The 23068-nt window shown below is 40.0% G+C and overlaps 1 protein-coding gene and 1 long non-coding RNA gene across 3 annotated transcripts in view; one reads left to right on the plus strand and one right to left on the minus strand.

Moving 5' to 3' along the window:
* cdh13 (cadherin 13, H-cadherin (heart)) overlaps nucleotides 1–23068 on the minus strand; it is a 413558-nt gene that overhangs the window by 165335 nt on the left and 225155 nt on the right. The gene's annotated exons all lie outside the window — the stretch shown is intronic.
* LOC116053818 lies at nucleotides 444–22741 on the plus strand. Its single transcript, XR_004897804.1, has 3 exons — nucleotides 444–456; nucleotides 16945–16951; nucleotides 22603–22741. It is a non-coding gene; the product is annotated as an uncharacterized LOC116053818 (long non-coding RNA).

Genomic DNA, 23068 nt, shown 5'->3' on the forward strand with positions numbered 1-23068 from the left:
TATTCTTGATTTATTACCCCCGTTGCAACACAATCAATGACATCAAAACATTCAAAACTTGATGAAGTACTTTGTATGGAGTGCATTACTCAGATTCACACTCTCTTCCGTGTGTTGAGTGTCCTTGGATCTATTTGTCAGCCTTAGTCTTTGAAGTACTTAACACAGGCAGTTGCAGTCTAAAAGTAACAGATTGCTAGTGCTCCACTGCTATTTGTTTGTCCTTGAGTGAGAGGGCTATGATCATGACCATTCACAGCATTCACTGAGCTTGCTACAGTACAGGATGTTCGAGGACAGGGCTCTGACAGTGACTGGAGGATGATATAGCAGCCTATTAGAAAATAAAATGCTTTTAGACTGTGAAAAAACAGGGCGCATGCTTTGTAGAAGCTGAATCAAAAGCTGTTGTGGGGACAAAGAAAACACGTATACAGTATATATATATGTGTGTGTGTGTGTGTGTGTGTGTGTGTGTGGTTCATTTAATTAGTTGGAGTTCTAGCTGAGAGTCTGCCATGGCAGCTGGCTATGTGTGAACAGTTGCATCAGGTTGGTGATCACTATTGCAGTATCTTAGCAAAAGAAAACTAATTGGCCAGTAAAAAATAGTCTCTTCCGCCTAGGACTGACTTCACATTGGTGATGAAGACCCTTATCTTTGTTTTGATGGACAAGTCCCTTGAACTCCATATATTCTTCAGTTGGAGTTAGAAATAGTGCTGTTAATAATATTGGTCATATTATATACTGTCCAGAAAAAGTAATGTCTTTGGCAAATGTCTCTATTACACATACTGGCAATTAGGAAAAGCTAAATAAGATAAGATAAACCTTTGTTGAGATATGGAGGATTTTTGATGGAATCTGCCATTTCCATCTTGCATTTTTAATGCTTACTTAATACTGCACTTTATAAACATGGCTGTTGAGTAAAAACAGTACAAACAGAGAGAGACAGAGCGGAAAAGAGAGGAAAGTTAAATAACTTAAAGCAGGGGGGTTTCTAGGATTGAAGGACATTGGGGGCTCCTTCTCTTTTGGAAAAATCCAAAAACATTTAGGTTTTTGTTCCACCTGAACTTCTATTCTGTCACACACACACAAACAACAACAAATTGTCATGAATGGGTTCGTATGATATCGCACACAAACGTATGCACCACAATTCGCATGATATCCTACAAGACTATGGTGACCGCTGGCCGGTCACGTGACGATTGGTCACATGTGGTCTTTACAATTTAGCTGAGAAAATGTTACTGTGAGCCAGGTACAGGGCACTGTGACGGCCCGGCCGCGTTTTAGCGGCTGTTGTCCAAAATCCTCCCGCTTACCCTCCCCGCTCGCCTGTGCTCTGCTATATATATATACTGTATATATATATATATATATATATATATATATATTTTATTTGTTTTGTATCCGGGTCTATTCATAAAATATTCAGGGCTGTAGCCTCGGACGCATAACGAGGCCACTGATTTAAATGAGGAAAGCAACTGAATTAGACTAAAAAGGTTACAAGGTTGACTTTAACTTTTTAAAGCCTTTTTCTTTTGGGATATTGTTGGGGAAACATTGAAACTACTGACTGTTGATAACAAAAATGACCAGAGGGCATGAGTCGGGGGCAGAAATCTTTCAGTCTGACCTTTCATTTGTCAAAGATGTACCATATTGCTCTGATGGATGCCCGGATTTCTTCAAATGGAGGTATTGCTCACGGCCAGTGGTGTATGATACACAATGCTTTATTTGTCCCTGTGTGTCGCAGAAGAACAATGCAATGGAAAAGGAGCCTTTGAAGTGTGTGGGATTAATTTCCATTTAAAACAATTTATTTGGAGCCGGGCTCTCAAACAACTTGGATTCCATCAACGATCAAAGATGACAAATAGAGGTCTAACAATACATGTGTTCATGCAGAGTGGAATAGTACAAGTCTGTTTGAAAGTGAAACACATATATTATTATCAAATATTGCTTCAAGGAGCTCTAAGAATATTCTATCTAGATAGATCTATTTCAGAATCTCTGTGTGTGTGTGTGTGTGTGTGTGTGTGTGTGTGTGTGTGTGTGTGTGTCTGGCTTTCTGTCTTTCGAATATCTCGAAAACCATTCATCTGATCTACTTCACACTTGACGGGTATAATGCTGGCTACCCAATAAATTTGGCGTTTTGAATTTGGGGCAGTTTGGACAGCGTTTGATTTTAATAGACTGAATGTAAAACTAAGCGAACACACAATAAAGGTTGGGAAAAAAGAACTAAGCAACCGCTGTGTGCAGCTGTGATGGCTGGGCTTTAGGGTTTCATGGCTCTCAGTAAAGCAAGTCTTTGCAGCGAGCTGGAAATGAATACTTCCATATTTCACCGTGTGTGTTTCTGACCGCTTCATATATCCTACTAACCTTCAATCAACTCTTCTTCACTTTCCTAAACAAGCATTAGCTAGCGGTTTTCCTACAGATTAGAAACATCTTCACTCTTCCGCTGCAACTCAAATTGTAAGTTTGCTAGCTAACGTTAACAAAGTGTTTTTGTTGGTGATTATGGTTGTTGCTATATTGTTGCCATATGAAGCAATACAAAGAAAAGGGACATGTATCAAAGCCCTATAACACCCAGAAATAAGCAAAGATGTGCACACAAACTAAAAAAGGTATTGTTCCTTTGACTTTCCAATGCTGCATGGGGAATCATTAAATGTCCACATTATAGGACACCACAATGTGCAAAAGATAAAGTGTGTGGAACATCCCTGCCTGAGGATTAATGAGGACTTAAAAAAAAGTGAAACCACAAAACAACGCAGACCGAATTTTGTAGGTAGGACTATCTGAAATTTTGACAGGAAATGTCAATGTTGCTGACATATCTATGTATTTATTTTCCTAAATATGAATGCCATATTTTGATCTGAATCAATCAATACACAGGTTATACCCGTCAAGCATATTACTCTGTTACCATAGATTTTGATATAAGACGCTGTTGGCAATGTAATGTACAGCATTACATTTTCACAGTCCACAATTGAGCCATGTGAATCACAACGCACTGCTGAGGAGATTTTTGCAGCGGACGCAACAAACAACTGGCGCTTGGAGTTAAAATAGCAGCACTGTGGGAGAGTCCCAGGGATGGTCGGATGGGCTGAAGAGGCTCAGGCTGACAGTGATGGGTTGATAGATGCTGTATAGCCACAGAGCCTGCAGAGATTGAGAGGGTATTTGTTGCAACAAATGGGATTGTGCACATTTTCTACTGTAATCCATGACTGGAACCGAGTGACAGAGGTCATTGTGTGTTACTGGACATCACAGCTTTGATGACAGTGGGGTCTTAGACACAACAAAAGGATAAGATGGAAAAAGACAAAGACAGCAGCTTAACTGAGAGGTCAAATAGGGAGCAAGAACTCACTTCACATCAACTATGCTGAACAAAAAACAAACAAAATATACAATGATATTATGGGCTGTATTGCTGTATGGACCATGAAATTCTGCATTTTGCAAACACATTGCTCTAAGCCACATAAAGCCTTTTATATTTGCATTAACTGTGTCTCCATCTCTTTAAAATTATTGCTATAGACAATAGAGTAGCTAAGCAAAAATGTTTCTCTCTGCTATCCTGCCTTAGTTTGACATGCCACTTCTTTACAATAGCTTCACTGATGCAATACTGTTGGTAGGTGGGAGTTTGGTGTGCAGTGTAGTGCAAATTATACTACTACTCTGTTCCCTCCCATGTCATTTCTATAGTTGTGGTCCATAACATTGACTTTTTGTGGAATATAAAGCATTATTAACTTGCTCATCTTCCTGATTCTCCACTGTCGTTTCTTTCTTTCATTAAAAAAAGTGGTAACTTCAAACTTTAGCGATTGCTCGCTATTCAGTGTCTTTGTTCATACTGAATGTTGTTAGCCATATGTACAAACTACTGCACCACTTCTTCTCCAGCAACAATGTATATTTTATATATATTAGCCTTTGTAGGAAGCAGACTCTGTAAAATCTTCAGCAGCAGATATAAGAGCCCATTTTGATTATACAGATCTATATCGAAGAATTTCATCTCAGGACACCTGCTGTTGAAAAGCCAATGTTCCATCAAAGCCAGCTAAATCAGAAAACACCAAAGCGAATTTATGTTTAAAGTTATGTGAAATTGGAAGATCCAGCACTCTTTCTTTTTGTGCTTTCAATTCTGATGCAACCAGAGGCAAGACCAAAGTGCATGCTTAATATAGTGGCCAGTATACGCTCACATTTATTTGGTCTCTTGCTGTGTTTGAGATATAAACGAGGCATTGACATGTGGTTTTATGAGGGCATTCACAGTGTGTCTACAAACACCAGCAGGGCAGTAATCATAGTACAACTACAGACATGTAAAACACTTAATGAGATATTTTGCTGATTGAAATCCAGCTCTGTGTCATGGCGGTGTGTGCAGATGAACAGTGTGTGGCTTTTCTCCGTGGCCGTAGTGCATGGAGCTCCGAACTGAGTAGAGCAATGGAGGTTTGCCAAGATCCGCCGGATGACGCAAAACGTGTGGTTTCGCACCATCCGCCACTGGCGCCAGAGAGGGAGCCAAACATTGTTCATCAAAACACACTGCCCACACGATGACACAGAGCAGGATTCAAATCGGCAAAGTATCCCTTTAAACAGACTCAAGGTTATTAAAAGACTGTTTTTCATTTGATTTTCAGCATTCAATTTGAATAAAAAGGATGAGTAAGTTATACAATTTTGAATTTACACAAGTCATTGATTTAAGTTAAAATACCTAATCAAACTAATTCTATAAACCTTACTTATAGAGCAGTGGCTGTTAATCTTTATTAATGGTCATCCTACTATGGTCTTAAAAAAACTTGTTGTTTCAGCTTCCTGACTTGAGTAATCGGCCTAAAAGAGCTATTAGTGTGACAATCTTGGAAGTGTCATAAGCCTCCTTAGTCCAGTCAGCATTCCAAGGTCAGCTGAGGGCCCGCCTCCTCTGGGCTGTAAGCCTTCACTGTCAAAAGCAAATAGTTTGATAGGGGCTCCTTTTCCACTTAATCGCAGCCCCCACAGACACACACATACACTGATGTGCGCGCACACACGCCAGTGAAGGACAGAAATCTCATTAAGATCAACGAGATTGCCAAGATAAAATGTCACTCAAAAATATATCAGCCATGGCGGACTGAATCTCCAGCTCCATCAAAAATACAGCAAAACCCCCTCCACCCATGAGACTTCAGACATTTTCGACTGTTTGCATCCATGTCAACATGTTTTTTTTATTGCACTCACAGCGGGTGGCAATATGAGGATGGTATATGGTTGATAATTCATAACTCTGGCAAGAATGCAATAATATAGGACAGAATAGACCTAAACCTTATGCAGTAAGATATTGCACAGGCTTCACTTTTCTAAGGTGAAAATACACAGCATCTATCAAAATGTATCACCCATGTGCGATGAATGTCAGACCTCAGAAGCAACCCTCTTTCACAGTTTTGTATCATGTCCCAAAGACTCTCTTGTATGCACTCTTACCCTTTATTATTGATTCTTCGGTTTCGCACTGTGTGCTTTTTCCATACCGAATACTTTATGTATACAGATTAATAGTTGTGACTTTACTTTTACCGTTCTAAAAAAGTGTTGTAGATGAAAGTGAATGAGGCAACTCGGTGTAATGTACTTCTCTGAAGAAGCCAATCAACACTGTGATGGTGCAGGGAGATGAAGAGAGATCTTTTAAAGTGGGGCTGTATAAGATACTTATCCATAGCCAGTGTATTACCTACAGGAGATGGCGGTCAGTACGCCTCCAGTTTGGAAAAGCCGTCAGGAGTCCCGACATGGAAGCTAAGCAATGTACTCCACACAGAAAAAAGTTTTTTAGCCAGCCAAAAAAAGGCCCACTAAAAATAGTGTATGCTATATTTAGAATATTTTCACATTTACCTTGCCACCCTTTACGACGGGGAAGAAGGCATTATCAATGCTCTCTTCAAAGCCATCAGACCAGACAAGCCACTCCAGTGTTCTGTGAGGTAAAATAACTGTTTTTGTTAAAGGAGTCTGGTGGCTATGAAGAGAGCATAACTGTATACAACGGCTTCAGTTCCCCATCAGAAAGGACTGTCTGACGGCAAGGTAAAGCTGTGAAAATGTTCTGAATATAGCGTACATTTAAGTAGGCCATTTTAGGTGGTCAAAATATGTTTTTCTGTGTGGCCCTGTCCACAGCAGTACATAGCTGTGTCGGAACTCCTGCCTGCTTCTCTAAATTGGGGGCATGCTGACCGTCACAATGACTTTGGATAAGTACTTCATACAACCCCACTTTAAGATATCCAAGTTATCTATTTAACATCACAGGACAAAAGACACACACATGTGCACTCACAATGTATACATATCAACAATCTCTTTTATGCAGTTTGTAAACTGCAGTCTACTGTATGACACAGCCACTAACACTGTACTGACTGCTAGACTGGCATATTGTAGATACATTCATTAACGTGGTAGGAATGTCCAAATATTACTACTCAGCATCGAATAGCCATCTGTCACGTTCACAGCTGACTAAGATCGAGTTTTTTTTTAAAAGTGATTTTGTCTCCAGTGATCTCCAAGGCACATGGACATACATTTGCAACAAAAAGTGTCAAGTCAAAATAATGTAAGCTCCACGTTAACATGACCCTTTACATTCCTAAAAGCCCACAACCGTGATTGCCCAGTGTGTGTGTCTGTGTGTGTGTGTGTGTGTGTGTGTGTGTGTGTGTGTGTGTGTGTTTTCATGTGAGAGCAGCGAGCAGAGCAGAAGATAGCGAACCAACAAAATTCCACAGAGGCTAAATCATCCAAGCTTAAAAGAACAAACAAGGTACAATAAAGAAGCAGTTGTTTAACTGCAACATAAATGACAAACTATGCTAAACTCCACTGCATCAGTTTAAAGGTAGCCGGGCTGCTAATTGGCATTCAACCTCATGTGACCCTCTGTAGAAGTATTTAGAATGGTTATTTAATTAATTCACAACTCTAGGCACAACTCTAGGTGTTGGTACTTTGTCTACCTCCTCAATGTGTGTGTGTGTGTGTGTGTGTGTGTGTGTGTGTGTGTGTGTGTGTGTGTGTGTGTGTGTGTGTGTGTGTGTGTGTGTGTGTGTGTGTGTAGCTACCTGTGTATGTTCTTCCTACTCTTCAACTTTCCTCTGGCAAATTTTTGCTAGAGGTCTCTTGAAGTAATTTCTGTGTCAGCATTATAAATACGTATGCACTATGTTGGATGTCAAGTCGGAAGTTGCTGACATTTTTATTTTATTTTTTCTAGCTCTGCGCTATTCAGTTTCTGTCACGAGGAGAGTCATAAGTAGAGAAGTAAAGAGTATAGAGTTCAGCAGGAAGACGCATCCTTGAGGACACAATTATGATGTGCTAACGAGGGAAACAGGCAAAAGACGACGGCGGAGTTAGTGAGCAGACCTCTGTCAAAATCACTATATAAACAAGTCCATTGTTGCTTCATTATTTTATATTAATAGTGATATGCTAATCTTGTGTGTTATATCATAATATCTAAATATATGATGCATCTAAAGAACCACATGGCAAAACTTCCCATTCTTTGTGATGAATACACACAAGGCAAGCCATCAATATCCCAACTAGTGGTTAGAACCACATTACAGAAGAAGGGCAGCTTCCACTTTACACAGATTATTAGAAATGAAGTAGGAAGAAATGTACAGTATTATAGAGCCTTTACCAGAAAGACAAGCTGTGTGAGCAAGACATATGATCGCTATGCTTATGACCATTGGATTTATAGACAGTAAATGTGAGTATTTACTCACAATAAAATAAACCATGGGCAGATTATGAGACAACCACCATATAAGGCATATAAAAGTGTAGCACTAACAAAAGGAAGAATATACAAAACCATATAGTAAGAATCGCTGTGAACAAAAGACAAAAATAGTCCAATGTACTGAACTACTTTATTTTTTTCCCCCCCAGGAAGACACTGGTAGGAATATTGTGTCACTGAGTATCACAAAATGAATTTAAACAGCTTCAATAATATGAACAAGACTAAGTACATAATAGTTTGTTAGTTCTGTCTTAGTTCAGCATGTTAGCATGCAAATATTTGCTGATTAGCACTAAACCAAGTACAGCATATGCTGCTAAAGCTGCAAGGCAGATGTGTTTTGCTACACAGAACCATCTGAGAAGATCAAGCTTATTGGAAAAGGCACTTTCTAAAACATATCTGGTAGGTGATTGGATGAACCATCTGTCTATTATGTCCGCCACGGTTTTGAACGAAAAGTCACGGCCGTCACACACACACACACACACACACACACACACACACACACACCTAAACCACGCCAGTAGCTGCCAGTAGTTCCTCACCAGACACTGATGGGTTCGGTTAGCTGGTACTTTAGACGCAAACACTTACTTGAAGCCTGACGATGGATTTTTGTGTGATATGCGATATTATCGCGTTATTTTGTGATATTTCCAGAATCCAGCTGCCATGCAAGGTAAGAGGCTGATGGGAATGCCATTAGTTTTGCAAGTATATAACAAATAGAATTGTTTGGTGCTAGATGAAAAGTCAAGGTAACGCCACATTTCACTCAAAATCACAATTGTGAACATCATGGTGGTGCTAGAGGAAGACTTTGTGCCAATCTATCCTGTGAATGTTGAGATATTTCACAGGATAAGTGAAAAAATCTAAGAGTTAGGGGATCACCAAAGTCAATAGGATTCATCCTCAGGGGACCATGAATGTGACAAAACGTCATGGGAATCCATCCAATTGTTATATATTTCAATCTGGACCACAGTGGTGGACCGACCCCCCCAAACCAAAAGACAGACTGACATACCGACATTGCCGTCGTACAGCCATAATGCTAGAATGGCCAAAAACTACCCACAGTGCAGCTAATATGTTTGTCCATGGCTGTAAATGTACCTATTTGCTGACTAACTCCCTTGTTACAGCAACTGTTCTAATCGCAACCAAAACAAGCATGCTGTATCTAACATTTGGGGAAATATGGTTTAAATGTTGTTTTAGCAGTTTGCGTGGCTTGTACTAGTATTTTCTGCATCAAATGCATATATAGTATGAGATGTGAGATTATATCAAATACACAGTTTTTCCCAGCACCACTAATATATCATCTATAATTGACTTTATTCCTTTACTGCTTAGAAAAATGTGAATATAATGTTGTAAGAGCACAGAGGGAGTACAATTTTTTATTAAAATGCCTGAATCCAGGATGAGATAAAATGTGTTATTAGTTTTATAACATCCCCTGTTAGATAAGAGGTACAAAAAAAGCAGGAAAAATACTATCTATGATATTTACCTGTCAATAATCATAAATAAAATATGCTGGGTTCACTGGAGTTGCTGTTTCGACCAATTACTGTCCAAGTCTTTCGGGAATCGATTCAGATGCCGAAATTACCTTGAGTGCTCAAAACCATAAAAGCATTCATGGAGGCAATTAGAAGGCTCTGTGTTGTGTGTCTAGAACATAAATACTGCACAGTATTTCCTCATGGGACTAAACAAACCATTGCATTTCTTGATAAATGAATGCAGAAAAAGCAATTTTTTTATAAAGCTTGAGGGAAATATGACTCTGACAGCATTCTATTTTTATCAAACGCTATATGTTTTATTTTCATCACTAAACCATTTTTCAAGCTGTCAGAGAGAAAATAAAAATAAATGAACAGGAGAAACACACCCAAATCCATCTCGCCATCACTTCACATGGCTACACCCATCTCAAACCTCTTATCAATACAGTCATCCCTCTACAACACGTACTTAGTGCTGTGTGAGCTTCTCTCAAACACTTGTCGTTCACATTGTCCCATTCCTATCGATTTCTGTCCACGTTTTCATTACTCAGTGTTAAAATGTCATATGAAACACAAATTCCTTCGCTTAAAGGTGATATACAGCATGTGCTAAGATAGAGGATTTGACAATTCCATTACTGTTGCTACCGTACCGCATGTGTTTTGACAAGATTGGTGACCGCATGATCACAGCTCACCGCAGTGATGGCAAGGCCATGTAATTCCTGCCTGATGGATACATCTCTTTACCCTGCAGAGTTGATTACAGCAGAAAATGCACAGCAGGCCGCTGCCTTGTTCTCATGTGTGAACTTTGTCATCTCTGTTTGTCCGACAACCCTAGATCAATACTCAATCAAAGAGTTCTTTTGCCTTCAGCTGATCTGTTGCAGCGGTGGACTACATGCCGTTATCTGGAAACAAGACAGGACTGTTGCAGAAGATGGGAGAGGAAGGGAGAACAGTGGTAGTCAGAGGAGATTCTTAATTACCATGTACATTACAGCTTCACTCAAACACAGCGGGAAACACTAGAAATTTGGAATCAGAACTGTTGTAGACGGTGCGGAGGGCAAGCGACCGTTTTTTCCAATTACATTCCCATCGGTACGCTGTGCCCAGATCAGCTTTAATGAAAGAACGGAAATGCCATACTGCTAAGAAGAAAGCAAGGATGTAGCTCTTTGTGAGGATGTTTGTGAGACAACTTCTACTTATGATCAAACACCACAATAGCATTGTTTAAATCCGTCATGGTGATGGATATTTGTAATTATGAGATAATTGGAATACTTTAGACATTTCTGCATTCAAATAAAAGACAGAACTTTAAGTCCCCATTTCCTTCTTCCTTAGAGCTGTCCTCAGAGGAAACAAGCAATAAATGCACTGTGCTTTTATTTTCCTGTTGCTAAGGCTTCACTCTTGCAGTAATTGTCAACAATATGGTGAAATATGAGAAAGACAAGAGGATATCAAATTGAGATATGTGGTAATGATACGGAGTGATGCCATTTTTATGACCTAGGCCTATCTGGATATTCTTTTAGTGAAACTATTTGGAGCCCTTACCTGGGATCAGTTTCAGTTTTGAGGTTATGGTGAATTGATTATGGAGGATGCATTTGCTCATTGATATAGTCTGCTCTATGAGGGATGATAACAAAATATCTGGATGCAGGCAGGCCAAATCTCTGGTCTAGGTGAAATAGCAAGATTAAGGGTGACCAAGTCATGCCATTCCTCCTCTGGGTATCATGGCTATATATACCACATTTCATGTCAATTTGTCCAATAGTTGTTGAAATATTTCAGTCTGGACTAAAGTGGTGGACAGACCCACTGGGGGAAAAAAGGAGGGAATTGTGTACTGAAAAGACTGTAACTAAATATCCACTCAGACTAATGAAGCCCCATAGTACCCCCAGCTGTACATTAGAATGTATTTTTAAACAGAATAAAGACTGTGGAATTGGTCTGCCATAGCTTACACTGGAATTGCGTCCAGAGGTGATCTCTTCAGGGTCAGTGCAATTACAGTACCAAAAAACGTACATATGTGCATGCAAGTATTTTAGACTTCAAAGAATGCAAACCTATCCTTTACTTACACAGAGTAAAGTGTTTTAAACTGCTATACCACAACACGAAAAAACTGTACATCTCATAATTGACAATTTTTTTGGAAGGTGTCTCCTTGAAAACCTTCATTTCCATTCAGAAAAGGCTTTTATAGAGCATATTTTTAAGGAGCTGGTTCCCAATAGAGAAGGGCTACAATGGCAGGGATCGCTCTTGTGAAACAAAGAGGGGAGGTAATCTAAATTGGAGAACCTGAAGAGCAATGGGGGTTTTTAAAGGGGCAATGGCTGTCTTTTCTTGGGGGGAGAGGAAATTGGGTGATGGGGAGAGATTGGTTTGTCTGGTTGGACTCTGAGGGTTTGTGAGAGTGTGTGAGTGAGAGGAGCAGGTCCCTGACGAACCGGAAAGAGGGACAGATAATCAAGCCCGAGGTGATGTGGGACTTTGTGTAGGGGCAAAGGAGAATAGAAACTCTTTAATAGATTAGCAGCACTCAAGTACTGGATCGGCCACCAGGGAAGCCAAGAGTTGAGCCATTGTCACACCTTTGAATTCCCAATCCTCTATGCACCTTCATACAACTATAGCTTTGGCGTTTCACATTCTGCTTTTGGACACGTCTCTCTCTCTCTCTCTCTCTCTCTCTCTCTGAAATTAGGAATAAATTCTCATCTACATACCATTCATGCAGGACAAGGAGAAGAGAGAGAGGGGGAGGGAGGGAGAAAAGAGTGACAGAAGGCTGAGAGAGAGAGAGATGAATGTTGATGCTATTTAGCTTTGGAATGACGCAGGGAACCACATAACGCCCCCAAGGGAGCAAAATAATTTACCCAAAACCACAGAAATGTATTCAAATAAAGTCCTATTCACATATATTCAGATCAAATCAATGTTGAAAATGAAGCCCATTTAGAATGCAATTTTTTCCTCTCAGTGGTGTAATGCATATGGCTCCCTATGGTAATTCAAAAGAAGATAGCTCAGTTAAGAAGGCTCAGGAAAATCAATGATGCCTTACTGGTGAAAAGAGAACAGATGCATATAAATGAGGGACTTTCTCACTGGATTGGAGCTTGCATTTCTATCCACTGGCCATAAGGACTTAGACCACACTGCATTGATATGTTTAGAATGCACATTTTTACACTCTCAATCACTCATCATTCAATCTTTCATTTGAAAATGTCACAGGTGTTATCATCTAATATGTTTTAGTTTAGACACTGCGTCTCACTGAGACTAAACATGAGTCACCGAGTAATTAGAGGAAAATAATAAAAGTGGACCAGGTGGGCTTATTGCTTCACGGAACCAAATGGCATCGTGTACATACACATCCATAAGAGCAAGAGAAAAAAAAAGAAAAAAAACTAATTTAGTCTAACACAACAATGCCCATGAGTTAATTGGGCAGCAGCCTCTGTATACCTTGGACATTCATTTGCCATTCTTTCTGACAAGCTGATAATGAGGCATTGTGGGACAGCGGGTCACCTGGTAGGGTGTTAGACAGACTGTTCTCCAGCTAACAAAGGGAGGGAGGGAGAGAGAGAGAGAGAGAGAGAGAGAGAGAGAGAGAGAGAGAAACCATGGGACAAACTGGCACCATCATGCTACAAATTACCTGCCAGTTTTGGTGTAATCTCTCAGTTGAATCATTATCTATCTCCTGAATCATTCTCTGTCTTGCTTTCTCTGCACCCATGGACTACTGTTGGCATCCCACCAACCCTTTGCCTCAACATCTTCTACTAGCCATCCCCAAACATACCATAGGTACCTACGCTAGGCAGCAATTCGTTTTTTAATGTGGTTCACCTTTTATTTTCACTGGCGTGCTGGCAGGGTCCAGCCTCGACTTGGCAATTGGAATTCAGCAGCAAAAGAGTTAGCATGCGCTTTGAGTTTGAGGGACGAGGGGAACAACAGAACAGGGGCAATGGACGGAGAACAGTGCTGTAACTGTACGCAGAGGAGAAGTGACGAATGGTTCTAGAAGTGCTTGGTATAAAGCAGGTCAGGACACAATATGTGCTCCATAGGCCCCGTTTTCATGATAGCACATGGGTTTGTGGAGATGGCAGATTTTTGGTGAATGTGACTGCCAGGGTAAGCACTAGAGGAGGAAGTCAGTAGGAATCCACTGCAATTTATATGTCAGGGATGACTGAGGTTTATTTTTGTGCCTCTGGGCTGTTTGGACCAGATGGCGGATGGTGAAATCCTGTAATTTTTCTCTCAGATGTAACTAATAATGCATCTAATGAGTCTCTGTTTCTTTCAAGTGTCCCAGTAAGCCATGTCAGTAAGCCAGCATGCACAATACCATTTAGCTTTACCTTTAAAACTAGCTCGCCAAAATGGAACAGAGCCATCATTTATGCTACCAATTGCACTTGTGCTTTATGGCTAGTTGAAATGTCTGCTGTAAAGATGGCCTATTGGACAACATTTAATATACGATGATATAAAACAACATATGATGTGATAGAAGTGTTATCTATGTTTCACCCCTCTAAGCTGTATGTATCCAGCCTCTGTGTGTGTGTGTGTGTGTGTGTGTGTGTGTGTGTGTATGTGTGTGTGTGTGTGTGTGTGTGTGTGTGTGTGTGTGTGTGTGTGTGTGTGTGTGTGTGTGTGTGTGTGTGTGTGTGTGTGGACCAGATCCATCCCCCTCTCCCTTCACAGCAGGAACTCGGGCCTTAATTACCTCCGATATAAACACAAATTAGTCTGGAACACAAACAGAGACTCAGCTGAGAGGAATATCTTCATTTATACCCCATCATGTCCAATTACACAAGATATATCACCAAGATCCTAGGTTTAGCTTGTCTGCATGGTGTTGGCAGAGGAAAGAAAATCATAAATTACAAAAAAAAAGCAGCATACCATTCCATCCCTACATTTTAGATCAAACCATTTTCTCTCTGTGACTCATTGCCAATATGCATGACTTTCACTGATGTTACTGTTATGTTGATGTTGCCACGATGACTCCCAAGTGACTCTCAAAACAAATGTAGGAATGAAACTCAGTACTCTCTAAAAAGAGGAATATGACACGGTGGAAACAGCATATAAATGTAACATTACATCAAGCCTACACAGAGATGAGGAATTTTTCCCTCAAGTAAAGTAGACGGTAGTTTAGAAAGTTTCACCTGACTTTAAAGGGGTGATAGAATGCAAAACCGATTTTACCTTGTCATAGTTGATTAACGACAGTTCAGTGGGTAAATAGGACATACATAGAAGCTCAAAATCCCATTGATACCCCTTTACTATGCAAATCTCACATTTTGAAACTGCCGCTGAAAACGGGCGAATCTGAACAAAGCTAAAAGTTGACATAAGCATCTCAACTCCTAGTCTTTGTCACACCCCAACATTTGCATAGGCTACACCACTGACCTGAGGTCAGCTTAGTCTTCTGAATCTAGCTAGGTCATGCAGCTCTCCAGAGGTCTGCTATTTAATTATAAAATTCACTTCTGAGACTTTTTTATGCGAGAAATCAACTATGTAGAGGTCAAATATGGGCCGTTCTACGAAAATTGATGGCTAATTGCAAATTTTGTCCGACTGTGTGTCGCATTTCAGCAGGAGCTAAGCAGGCTACGTGACAGCGGCCGGTGCTGCCTCGCCGCCCGGCGTGTCCTAATTCATAGACTCCTGCTCGCTGTGAGCTAGCTGAATCCCCGTCACGAAGGGAAGCCCGCGGCGCTCCATACCCGCGCAAAGTCACCGTTTCTGGGTTACTGGACTACAAAATGCCAAGGGCCTGATGGAGCTCCAGGGCCTGCAGCTAGCCGCGATCTTTACCCATAGGATTGAAGAGACAGTAGCAGCTAACGAAATCCCTAGCTAATGTTCACAAAAATGCATTAAATTGAAATCGGACACCATTGTTAGCTTTATAAGACATTGGGGTAGATGTTATATAAGTGGCGTGATGAAATTCAAACTGTAAATATACTTTAATTATGCTGAAAGTGAAGCTAACTAGCCGTGATCTGTACACATAGGATTGAAGGGACAGTAGCAGCTAACGAAATCCCTAATGTTCACAAAAATGCATTAAATTGAAATCGGACACCATTGTTAGCTTTATAAGACCATGGGGTAGATGTTGTAGAAGTGGCGTGACGAAATTCAAACTGTAAATATACTCTAATTATGCCGAAAGTGAAGCTAACTAGCCACGATCTGTACACATAGGATTGAAGGGATTGTTCGTTTAAAAGCATAATTAGGACGGAAGCACCACTTTTAAGATTGACCGTATTTTCGTTTTGGGTCAAATGGCCTTTTGAATGGGAGTGCTAGGGGCACCACTATGATAGCATCAAAATCACTATTTTTAAAACACTAAGAAGGCTCAACACAACATGAAACTTTGCTCGAAGTATCACCAGGGTCTCTACACATGAACTCGAGCATTGAGAACACTGTTTGTGTACACAGAGTTTAATAAAAAGAAGAAGAAGAAACTCACTTTAGCAGTTGGTTTTTCCACTCACCGCCATCTTGCCAGTCAAAAAGTGTCGAATGCGAATGAACACATCTATTGATTTTAGTATTGTTTTTATATGAGGATCCTTTTTCAACTACAAGGTCAATAGTGTTTTTCACTAACGACAAAACAACGAATTATCCGTGCATTTATATGGAACTAAGCTTTAGGAGCTTTCCATCTTTACTCTACTTCCTGTTACGTTGCATTTGGAGATCAACACTTTTTGACTGGCGAGATGGCGGCAAGCGGAAAAACCAACTGCTAAAGTCAATTGTTCAAAACCTGTGATGCGATCATAGTAGTGCCCCTAGCACTCCCATTCAAAAGACCATTTGAGCAAAAACAAAAATACGGTCAATCTTAAAAGTGGCACTTCTGTCCTAATTATGCTTTTAAACGAAAGTTTGACTTGGGTACATTCATAAAAAGACCCTAGGTTGCATTTTGGCGAGAGTTACGCTTTAAGGTCAGTTTGCAATTTCCAAGATCAGCGTTGCCCAGTTTGATCGAAGTTATTCACACTGCGTGGAAGACGTCTCGGCTCTGATTTTTTTGTTTTCCTTCAGGCCTGCTGGAATCCTGCAGATGCCATTAGGAAAAATAAGAAATTAAAAAAAAGAAAAATATACACAATAAAAAAAATATAGTATAACACTCATTCGCAGAGGCAGTGTGAATGGGTAAATAATGCATTTCCAACAAAAGACTGATATCATTCCCAACACAAGTCACCAAAACAATCCAAACTTGGTTTGAAAACGTTATGATGCAGTCCAAAACAGACAACCCCGGGTGAAATGGGGGCAAAAGCAAGTCAGTCAATATCAGCAGTTATAAAAAAAATAGTTGGTAGACAGGGCAAAGATGGAGAGAATAGCCAAACAGCAAATATGGGGGAGTAGGATGGTGTGTACACAAGGCTCAAGGGAATGCAGGGCATGAAGGGAAAAGAGAATAAGAGAGATAAAGAGGAATAGAGAGAAGAGAAGAAAACGAAGAGTGGAGAAGTAAATAGAGAGGAAGGAGAGGGCTTGCCGGGAGACTCAGGCTTTTGCTGTATTTGTTATCAGTTTGCACAGAAATGTCAGCACACTGTGACATTCTCCCCTACAGCTTCCCTGCTACCCAACCACTACTGTGTAAGACACACAGACACACAAATTGTTGAAGAGCGCAGATTGACTAAAAATGAACACATGCAAAATACACAACATATGCACATACATAAAAGTATACCATAAGGTATCTTCGTTTATACACAAACATTTGTTACTGGGCTGTGAAGAGCTTTTTCAGAATTGTTGCTAAAGGTTGAAAGTTCCGTAGCACAAACAAAAGTAAATAATTTGTTTAGCATTGCCCAAAAAAAACAAAAGATAAAATTACACTCTACAAACACGTATTTTCATGACATTCACAATTTTAACTGTGAACAACACAGTGAGTGAGATAAAGTAAAACATTTTACACTTTAATTAGTTCAATTTGTCAATGAATGCAGAAGTTAAAAACTCAAGTTCACATACACACAGAAATAAGAATATCCAATGATACATTTTGTCGTGGTAAAGGGCAAGTCAAAAGTCCAAAGATGAACATTTCATTTTGCTGACCTCTTAGACCTTTGAGATGAGGACATCCACAGACTACAACATTAGCTGCAAAGAAATCTTTTTTCCACACGGATTTATCAACGTGACTTTCTTTCTTTTTTTCCCTGGGAGAGCAGTGGAGGAGGAGCGCTTGTTTTTCTCTGCCGTGTAGACCTGCAGGTGGTCTCACTCTTCTGGGTCATGCTCTTATGGCTGCACCTGTCTTTAGCGGTCTTAAAAATATGCACTCAATTCCTTTTGTGTTATGAAACAAAGCCAAGTTACGAAATGTGCCCATACTGTATTTTTGAAACATTGCTTCTTAACCCTGATGTTATCCTCGGGTCAAATTTGACCCGTTTTCAGAGTTTTTTATATTAAAAAATATGGGAAATTATTAATTAATAATTAGAAAATTCATTATTTATTAATTATTTAATTAATCATTAGAAAATATGGGATGTCGAAATAAGCGCCAAAAATGTAAAAAAAATAAAAAATATGACAAAACGTTGGGAAAAGCTACAAAAACAATAAACCCCCCCCCCCTGTCAAAAACACCAGGAGAAAACGTCAAAAACTACGGAAAAAGCGTCCAAAACATAAATTTTTTTTAAAAAACGCCGAAAACATTGAAAAAGTGACAAAACGTCGGGAAAAAAACGACGAAATGTCAGATAAAGCGATATCAATTTTGAAATAAGTGACCAAAATGTTGAAGAAAAAAACACACAAAAACTTATAAAAAAGCAGATAGGGACAACAAAAGTGTTTACGGGAAGACAACACAAGGGTTAAAGATATGCGCCATGTTCCATATTGTAAGGTGCGTATAGACTTGGAAAACAAGTTCCTTCCCGAGACCATTTGCAGAGCCAGCGTCCGTTCAGTCCAGAGTTTAGCGCCGCCCGTGATGATTGTGGTTGGTTTAAAGAAATGCAAACAACCTTACTCCACAGCGCTGTGGTGTTAAGATGTGGCAATGCGAGACTACCAGAAATCTGACTCCCTTATAAAGTGTGAATAGTAGAGCTGTAACAGTTCCAAATGCAGCTGTACAATTAACTGTCTCAGAAATAATTGCGGTTAACAATATAATTGTCTCTTTCAGGCAAATTTTAAAATATGTATTCATGTATTACTTTTTTAAACAAATTAAAGTTTTGAATGAATTCCAGGACACATCTTTTGGTTATATCACTGTAAAGTGACCCAGATAATGTAATAACACCAATACACAGCCTATGAAGTAAACCACACCTCTTTATTATCCTAAATTTGTTTTCTAACTATATCCCCCCTTGTCATTTTTGTTGCTATGAACGTGTATAGGCTCAAGTGCCAACAACTAACAATTGAAATAATAATAAAATATATATGGTCTGACCAATAATCACTTATATAATTACAATTTGGCATATCTTAACAAAATCAACAATTACCAGTCATACGCCTAATGAGCTAATGTTAGCAATTAATTGCGGTTAAACAAAAGAAACTGCGATTATGTAAAATCATTGACAATTAGACAATTATGCAATAATTGTTACAACCCTAGTGAATAGGCAACTTTACGAGACTCCTTCTTGCTACCACTCCCATTTTCTCGTAGCTGAAAAGGCCAGTGAGAAATGTTGGTACATGTTGTTGTACAAGTACTAATTAAAGCTTTGGTGCGTAACTTTTTGATATTAATGAACGTTACATTCAAGCCATTACCAAATGAGTTGCTACAAAGCTAATTAAGATTATCAACTCCACACAACTCTCTCTGTATTTCTCCGTATGGCTATGTTCAGAAGATTGTGGCGTCCAGTGACTTTCCCGCGCAGAAAGTTGATAATGACCTCTTCTGAAGAGTCCATCATGTTTTTTTAATCCTCTGTGTGTCCTCCTTGGCTACTAGCAACTACGTGGAGAAGGGGGGGGGGGTTATGGAAGGCTTGTATCATGTGGACGCACCGACAGTTTTGTTGTCATTACTAAGAATTCCTCATGGGGGTGACAGAAACTACGCACTATGGATTTAAAGGTTATTGATGTCATAACTGACTATCGATGGAGATGTGTCTGACTACTTTCTATGCCTAGGGACTGACATGTTGTTAAATGTGATTTGAATGATTGACAATGACTATTGCACCGATTTACAGGCATGCGAGAAACACAGTCTTCACAGCTGCATCCTTCATCTTATCTCTGAGCTCCATCAGATTTGGCATCCAGGGCAACTAAAGTACCACGAAGCTGTCAGATCACACCATACTGAAAATAAAATCCAACTTCAGTTCATTTTGCTATAATCCACTCAAATAGCATTTTACAGGAAGCTCAGGGTTATAGAAAGCTTTTACTGAGTATCTTTGAGATATTAAAAATAAAGAACACAGCATCAAATGACTGCAAATCAAACCAAATTCAATTCTATCACGTCAAGCGAGAAGGTCTCTGGCGGATCTAACCCAGTAATGTAAAATGAGTCGTTTAAAAAATGTATAGGTGCTGAGCTTGCAGAAGTCAGAGTTAACTTGTCTACTAAAGAGAGTCATGGCTAAAAACTACTATGATGATTCAGGTATTTCGTGAGATCGGGCCCTCACTGGGGCCAAACCAAGAAGAGATTTTCCTGCAGGGGATTTGTCATTTTTTTCTAATTCACTCCCTGGGCTCATTTTCTGTAAGCATGTAAGGCTGCATGTACAGTACAAGTGTGCTGGCAAGCCAAAACGTAGACAATTACAGTAAAAGTGCTAACACACTCTGTAGAAATCAGTGTGTATCAGGAGAATATTGTGGAATCAAGAATCCACAATATCAAAAACCATACAGGGAAGCATGGAATAAATCACTTTATTTTTGTTTTTCCATGACAATTGGATTCTATCATTTAATCCCTATTAGTGCAGGATCAAAACATCAAAATGCCCTTTTGGACTGCATTATTGTACCAAGGTTCAACTGTGGTAGTGTATTTATTAGCCTACTATTTGGTCTGCATAATCCAGCGATGACATGCTGTTGCTTATTAGGCATACCACCAAATGAGCAATGTCTGTATTAGTAATTCATAACGCAAGTTCAGCATGACGTTGACAACCACTCACACTGTCTCTATGGGAAGCTGTCTGTGTGTGAGAGTGTATGTCTATGTGTCTTTCCTTGACTGATCCCTCTTATCTGTGAAGCTCAGTCGGTGATTACGGTTTTCGTCTGATGGCTTTCTGTGCTAATGATGTGAGAACAAACATGGTGAGAACCACGATGGAATCGGCAGTGCAAAGCTTTTGATTTTACCCTCTCTTTTTACTGTCTGTGCTTTCTACTTCTCTCCACGTGACTGGGACCTACGCACGTTCAACAAACATTTTTCTCCAAACAATCTGTGCACTCTGACATGTTTGCCCTTAAGACACTTGACAGGTAGTCCTCAGGGGCTCTTTTTTTCCCCACTGAATCAGTGAAACACAGTTCAAGATGAACAGCAGGAGCACACAGGGTGAAGCGACGGGTTTTTGCTTATTTCGTCATCATCAGCGCCATGTGGTGCAACTCTGACAGTTGGAAACATTGTGGGACTCAGAAGATTACATTTCAGTAGGTGTTGGCACATCAAATCACCTCTTCCTCTCTTCCAAAAGCAACGCAGTCTGTCTCAAAATCTCCAGAGCAGGTCTACCACAGTGTACCACAAAGCATCACCGGTTGAGAACCCAATTCTAATGTGTTTGTAGGTGCAGAAATGATACCCCACACCCATTGGCCAGTGTAGGAAAGCATTCAGCAATAAGAGCCAAACAGAACCTGGCAGTGAACAGCAGCAGATGTGATCACCTCCACCATTCTCACCCAAGCGTCATGTCATGATATACAACCTGACAGTCATTCACACCACAGCTGTACGTAGATAGAATACTAACTATTCTATCTTTCTTAATTTTTCTTGCATTAAAAGACTGAAAGACACACGCATGGACACACAATCAGCTTGTATAAGGTGAGCAAAATCGAACTTTCCTGAAATAGAAACGCTGTACGTTCAGACAGCATGTATTTATATTTAAGCACAGCGAGGGCACGACTGTCACCGTAATAGCGACAGTGATAGCAGTGACAACCGCTCAGAGAGCCAAAACAGAAGCTACTGTGACAAAAGCATCTAATAGAACATTAAAATTGACAGTCAAAGCCAGCGGTGAAGAGTCTTCTCAAAGGCTCTGCCAGCCATGCTTCAAAATGATTCATTTTGAAACACTTGACCATGGGATGGGAGAAAAGGCAGTGCAGAGTCTCCTACTATAGTTCAGTGCCAAATCCCTTTCCCAAGCAGTTTTCCAATGGTGGCTTCACAGTTGGTTCTGTGATAACAAACCATGTGCAGTCAGGTTATGTAAAACAATATTTAAAGGCAATATTAGTATTAAGGTAAGACCTGCGATCACACTGTTAATTGTTGAACTTATATCTACTGGATTCAGTTTCAAGAATCCGGTCTGCCTCATTGTGATATCTTCAGGTTAGAGTTCATCTGAACACACACAGGAAGATACATGCCTGTACAACAGGCTCAAACAAGCCCCTCAAATGATAAACAACATCAGATTCTTGTAATTTATTCCACCAAGTGCTAGTGGCACACTATTTCAAGGCATTGGCGCGGCAGAGAGGGGAAAGGTAAAGAGGGTGCAATAGGTGTGATATGAGGGTATTTACAGCTACTGCACTTTGAGCATAGCATCTTGGAAGTTTTCGGATGTCGTAAGATGTGTGAAAAATGAGACGATCTCAGTAAAACAAATGTTGCTTTCAACCCCCTCATGGCAGCGCTCCTACAAAGGATATATTGCTGTCTATCACACTGCTACAGTGTATTTTCTGATACCACTGGGGAAATGCCAAAGTCAGACATGTTCAAATTTCACAAAGTTGCTTTGACTCACACAGACCTAACATTGCTATACCTATTAGAGTGCTGATCGGGCCACATTTTTCTGTCCGAGCCCGGCTCGCGTCCAACAGAGCAGTAACCCGAACCCGACCTGAGCCCGACAGGCATTAAGATATTTATGTCCGAGCCCGACACAGTTAAAAGCTCATTTTTTTCTCATACTAATGACACATGTACGTTTGTTTGTGTGGAAAGCCCGCTTTTATTAAGCAACTGTAGGAAGGCATTCGGAAATATCAACAGATGAGCGCATCAGCGCACACGGGGCAACAAGCACACGTTAACTCTGGCGCACATTGTTACAGCTACATAAACAAATTTCCGCACGCAGGAAGACGGATGTTAGGGTAATATTTTAAATTTATTTTAATCACAAAAATGAAAAAAAAAACAATTTGCAATAAGTGAAACAGGCCCATTGGCTACCTAAATAAGAAGCTGTTTTAAATTTAATATGTTCAAGGACCGTCGGGTACCGTTGGGTCC

This window comes from Sander lucioperca, chromosome 7 (genome assembly GCF_008315115.2).
Source record: "Sander lucioperca isolate FBNREF2018 chromosome 7, SLUC_FBN_1.2, whole genome shotgun sequence".
Lineage (NCBI taxonomy): Eukaryota > Metazoa > Chordata > Actinopteri > Perciformes > Percidae > Sander > Sander lucioperca.